Here is a 6532-nt window from a genome sequence, read left to right as displayed (position 1 = left end):
TCATACAAGGTCTCTCTGAGCACATTTGAGCAGCACCCTGAAATTAAGGGTCAGATAATGTGTATGTCAAAGGAGGAACATTCCAAACATAGAAAAAAAGCAAGTGATAAAAATAACTGTCATATGAAATCAAGATTCTAGAGAAAATTAAAAATGGGATCATCACGGGGCGCCTGGGTGGCTCAGTTGGCTAAGCATCCGACCTCAGCTCAGGTCATGATCTCCTGGTTCATGAGTTCAAGCCCCTCATTGGGCTCTGTGCTGACAGTTCAGAGCCTGCTTGGGATTCTCTGTCTCCCTCTCTTTCTGCCCCTTCCCCACTCATGCTCTCTCTCTCTCAAGTATAAATAAATAAACATTAAAAAAATTTTTTTCTAATGTTTATTTTTGAGAGAGGGAGAGACAGAGTACAAGCTGGGGAGGGGCAGAGAGAGAGAGGAAGACACAGAATCCGAAGCAGGACCCAGGCTCCGAGCTGTCTGCACAGAGCCCGAGGCGGGGCTTGAACTCACCAACCATGAGATCATGACCTGAGACAAAGTCGGACGCTCAACCGACTGAGCCACGCAGGCGCCCCATAAATAAACTTTTTAAAGAAAATGAGATCATAAGTATTGAAATAAAAATAATTATACAGGAAAGCAATTATACATGAACACCTAAGCTATGAGCCTAAACTCAACTTGCACACTTTAGACAGAAGAGTGCAAAAGTTAATTACAGGCGATCTTCGAATTAGGAATTCAGACCTAAAATAAAATAGTGCCCTATAATAACAAAATGCCACTACTTACAAACAGTTTATGTCAATGAAAAGGCGAACAGTCGGGAATGTAGACAGATACACGCTTCCTTAGGTTTCTTACCCAAGTGCACTCAACAGGAACAGGAACAATAGGCCACCCAGTGGTAGCTAAGGGCATTACCTCTGTCTGTCTGTCTGTATCTCTCTTTCTCACACACACACAATGCAGAAAGTTTCACAATTATCATGGTATATAATAAGGACACAATTTTGAGAAAGATAATTTATTCATTTCCCTCTTTTTGAGGCGTGATTTACACATATCTTTAAGGGTTCAACTGGCTTAATTTTTACATATGTTACATACGCATAAATTTAACTACCACCCAGGTTAACATATAAAACATTCCCAGCTCCTCAGAAGTCTCTCTTTTGCCCTCCCTCTCACAACCCCCAAAAGGTAATCATTATTCTGCCTGTCATTATGCATGTATTTAGTTTAGTCTGTTTTTTGAACTCATACATGAAATCACAGAGTATATATTCTTTTTATGTCTGACTTCTTTTTTTTTTTTTTAATTTTTTTTTTCAACGTTTTTTATTTATTTTTGGGACAGAGAGAGACAGAGCATGAACGGGGGAGGGGCAGAGAGAGAGAGGGAGACACACAGAATCGGAAACAGGCTCCAGGCTCCGAGCCATCAGCCCAGAGCCTGACGCGGGGCTCGAACTCACGGACCGCGAGATCGTGACCTGGCGGACGCTTAACCGACTGCGCCACCCAGGCGCCCCTATGTCTGACTTCTTTTGTTTAACATCACATCTGTCAGATTCACTCATATTGCTGTTTGTTGCAATAATCTGTTTTCATTGCTAGTATTATTGCCAGTATTGTTAGTATGCTAGTATTCTAGTATAGATATATACATATACGGTTGATATGTTCTACTGTTGGTAAACTTTTGGGTTATTTTTTAGTTGGGGTTATTATGAATAAATCTGTTACTAACATTTTCATACGTGTCTTTTGGCAAAAGTAAGCATTCATTTTTGTTGAGTACGTCTCCAGGATTAAAATCACTGATTCATAAACTGGGCCAGCTACATAATCTGCAGGGCTCAGTGCAAAATGAAAATGCAAGGCTTCTTGCTTAAAAGGTAAGGGGAAAGTCCCATCCGAGGTACTAAAACATAAAACTCTTTCCTCTTTTCCACGATCTCTCTCAACTTGTTGTGTTCTTTTATTTGCCGTTTAATGTCACTTTAAGTAAAGAAAAATTAAAACGTTCAGATATTAGCATGGATTTACCATTCCCCGTTATACTGTTCATTGGCAGTTTTAAATGCAAATGTAAAAGCATTTCATCTGTATGAGAACCACCGCAATTACACAGTTTGTATTTCGTAGCTGTACGTGCATACGGATCCCATTCTTAACAGAACACTGAAAATGCTGCATTGAACTAAATCAGATATATATATTTTTAAATTTACATCCAAGTTAGTTAACAAATAGTGCAATAATGATTTCAGGAGTAGATTCCAGTGATTCATCCCCTACATATAACACCCAGTGCTCATCCCAACAAGTGCCTTCCTTAATGCCCCTTGCCCATTTAGCCCATCCCCCTACCCACGAACCCTCCAGAAACTCTCAGTTTGTTATCTATATTTAAGAGTCTCTTGTGTTCAGTCCCTGTTTTTATATTATTTTTGTTTTCCTTCCCTTATGTTCTTCCATTTTGTGAATCAGATTTTTTTAATGTTTATTTATTTTCAAGCTAGAGAGAATGAGATAGACAGAGCGTGAGCAGGGGAGGGGCAGAGAGAGGGGGAGACGCAGAATCCAAAGCAGGCTCCAGGTTCTGAGCAGTCAGCACAGAACCTGACGGTGGGGCTCGAACCCACGAACCATGACCTGAGCCGAAGTCAGAAGCTTAACCGACTGAGCCACCCAGGCACCTCCTAAATCAGATATTTTTATTTTGTTTCTTGGTATGTGCACATTATACCAACACTTCCTACCCTCCGCCTACTGGTGAGAAAGAAGGACTAAAAAGATAAAGAACTGTAGGTTGCCCTATCTTTTCCTTTCCTTCCATGTTCTTATTTCTAGCATATGTGTTTGGCTAATGCAGGGAAGTGACATCAGTAAGAAAGGGTATGACAGGATTCTTTGGTTTTTCATGTTTCTGAAAACAGCACTGCCTTCTTTCTACATTCAGGGCAAGTTCTGGTTCTGGTGGAAACGAGGCTCCTTGGGGAAGTCAGCAGCACCCATACACCCTGTACTTCTTTGAGTGACCACTCAGGCGTGGGCTGCGCAGAATTTGGTGCTCGCGGGCATGGTGTTATGCTGTAGGTGACTGAGGCAGCAAAGAACAATGGCAGACCCACAGGCTATAGCTACCTCCCTGCTCAGGTGCATGGTCCCTACTCGCGACAAGAATTCACTTACCAAAAACAAAGCAAAACAAAACACAAACAGACAAACAAAAACACGTTTAAAGAGAAAATCATTCAGAATTTCAAGATGTGGCCAGCAGGGCATTAAACCATGCAATAGAGCTCTGCTGAGCTTCAGGCCCCGTGCGACTACACAGATCATCTATCCCTGAACCCGGTCCTTTTTAGAAGCAGTTTTGCTAAACAGTTTTCCAAGGTAGCTGTACCAATTTAACACTTGCACCAACAATATATGAGAGTCCTGGTTGCTCTAACTTTTCACCAACACTGGGTATCATTTAACCATCATATTGGGAAGGTATTAGTATCCCTTTGCACTTTTAGTTTGTGTTGCCCTGATGACTGATGAGGCTGATGTTCAAAGGCCTGTTGTCATTTTACTCGCTTTTTTTTGTTAAAGTACCTGTTAAAACTTTTGCCCCTTTTTATATTGGGTAGTCTACCTTTTTCTCATCGGTCTGTAGGGGTTATTCATATTTTCTGCATTCTTTCCACATACGTATACGTTGCAAATATCTTCTGCTTCTCTTTCACTCTCTAACAGTATTTTTGATGAACAGCAGTTGTTAATTTTAATGAATTCTAAGTTACTAATTTAGAGCTTTGCAGTAAGCTTTGATATCTTGGTGTAACTTGCCCAGTTTCATTCTTCTTCAGTATTATCTTGGTCTTTCCTTTTGAAATAAAAACTCTGCAATGAGCTATGTGCCAACCTAAAAAAGTCTTCAGATCTGAATTCCCTAAATTACCCAGCAGAGGGAACTATGCTACTACCAAGTAAAGCCAGACTACCTCTGGATTTGGACTAAAGCAAATTATTAGTGTTGTGCTTTGTCTTTCCATACCAGAAAAGAGGAGTCTTTGGTTTCTTTTAACATACTCTAGCTAATTAGCATTCCCAGCAGGTGCAACCACCGGCTGGACTTATTATACTAACAGTTGTTGCATTGAGAACTTTCTGGTGATCATAAATGCCAAGGTCATTCAATATTTTCAAGAATTTTCATCTTCTTTATTGCCACCATTCGTTATGGTACTGATGAACATAACTTCTGTGGGTGTTTATAAACCCTACCGGAAGCCATTGTTTCTTCTAGGACTAGTGTTCCATTTTCCACAGTAATTCTGAACCTCAGAATAGAAAAGAAATGACCAAAACAACATCACAAATCTCTTAGTGAAAAGTGTTCTTTGAAATTAAATGAAAATTGTTTAGTATCCAGAAATATATATACATATATTCTGTATACATACATGTATATTATATATAATATGTATATGTATTATATATAATATATAATAATATATATTATATATAATATTATGTATAATATACATACATATAATATGTATATGTATTATATAATATATAATATATTATATTGTATATTATTATATATAATAATATAATATATATAATATAATATAATTATATATAATAATATATAATATAATTATATAATATATAATATATAATTATATATAATATAATTATATAATATATAATATATATAATAATATATAATAAATGTATATATAATATACATATATGTATACAGAATATATGTATATATAATATATATTCTTTATAATATACATGATACATTATGCTACATATGGTGCATATATAGTCTTCCAATTTGTAGCTTGTCTCTTAACTCTCTTTCATTGCCTTTTGATGAGCAGAAATTCTTAATTTTAATGTAGTCAAACTTATCAATTTTTTTGTTTATAGTTAATGCTTTCTATGCTTAAGAAATGCTTTCCTCCTCTAAGTTGATATAGATACTCTACTATACTGTCTTCTAAAATCTTTTTTGGCTTTGCCTTCACAGGTCTTGGATTGGTTTGTTAGTGCTGCCATCACAAAGGTGGGTTAAATGACATCAATTTATTATCTCTTGGTTCCAGAAGCTAGAAGTCTAAAATCAAGGTATCAGCAGGTTTGTTTCTTCTGAGAGGGGGAATGAGGGGGAATCTCTTCCAGGCATCTCCCCTAAACTTCTGGTGGTTTACTGGTAATCTCTGGTGTTCTATGGCTTGTAGATGCATGACCCCAATCTGTGCCTTTATGTTCATATGGCTTCTCCCTGTGTGCATGTTTGCATCCAAATTTCTCCTTTTTACAAGGACGCCAGTTATATTGGATTAAAGACACATCCTCCTCCCGTATGACCTCACCTGAACTTAACTAATTCACATCTGCAACAACCTTATTTCCAACTTAGTTCATTTTCTGAGAACTGGGGAGGGGACATCATTTAACCTATAACAGCTCTTTCTTTAATCCACCTCAAATTATTTTTGTAGGTGATGTGGCACAAGGTTAACAGATTGGGGTCATGTATCTACAAGCCATGGAACACCAAAGATTACCAGCAAACCACCAGAAGCTTAGGGGAGATGCCTGGAACAGATTCCCCCTTACTCCCCCTCTCAGAAGAAACAAACCTGCTGATACCAATTTTCCCAGAACCATTCACCGAAAATCCCATTCTTTCCCCACTCATCTAAAATATTCTCTTATATCAAATGTGTGTAAATGCTGGACTCCATAGACTGTTTCACTGATCCTTTATTCTACCACATGATCTTACTGTACCTTTATAATAACTCTTCACACGTGAAAGGGCAAGTCCTCCCATCTGAACTTTTGGAAAGATGTCTTTATTAATTCTGGACCTTTGAGATTTGACATGAATTTTATAATCACCTTGTCAAGACTTTTATAATCACCTTTCACAAAAATCTGTTAAAATTTTCATTGGTATTGCATTGTATCTATGACCTAATTTTAACAGATATTGATTTCTCAACCCATAACCACAATCTACATTTCTCTGTCCAGAAAAATATCCTTTGATGTCACTCATTAGAATTTTATACATTCTACTAGTTGGTGTGTAGACATGCAATTGTTTTTTTGGAAATTGAATTCATGTCTAGAAACCCTGCTAAACTCTCACATTAATATTTACCCATAGATATTTTTTCACTCTACAGGATACGTGGCCAGTACTCCTTAAGACCGCCATGGTCATGCAAAACACAGAAAAATTGAGAAAATATCACAGACCAGAGGAGACTGAGGAAACATGTCAACATGGTACCCTACATTGGATCCTGGAACAGCAATGGAAAAAAAAATCAGAGAAATCCAAATACAGTCTGAAGTTTACTGAACAGTAATATGCCAGTGTGACTTGCTTAGTTTAGAAAATTTACTGTGGTAATGTAACTGGGTGAGAAGTATGCAAATTCCTTGTACTGCCTTTGCAAATTTTATGTACAAAAGTCCATAAATAAAAACAAAAAAGTTTA

At 37.3% G+C, this 6532-nt stretch overlaps 1 long non-coding RNA gene across 1 annotated transcript; it reads left to right on the top strand.

Moving 5' to 3' along the window:
* The first annotated feature begins 1555 nt into the window (after positions 1–1555).
* LOC131514920 (uncharacterized) lies at positions 1556–6532 on the top strand. Its single transcript, XR_009263337.1, has 4 exons — positions 1556–1903; positions 2971–3167; positions 5047–5082; positions 6215–6532. It is a non-coding gene; the product is annotated as an uncharacterized LOC131514920 (long non-coding RNA).

Source organism: Neofelis nebulosa, chromosome 6 (genome assembly GCF_028018385.1).
Source record: "Neofelis nebulosa isolate mNeoNeb1 chromosome 6, mNeoNeb1.pri, whole genome shotgun sequence".
Taxonomy (NCBI): domain Eukaryota; kingdom Metazoa; phylum Chordata; class Mammalia; order Carnivora; family Felidae; genus Neofelis; species Neofelis nebulosa.
Note: the sequence above shows the minus strand (reverse complement) of the source record. Positions and strands in the feature narration are given on the sequence as shown.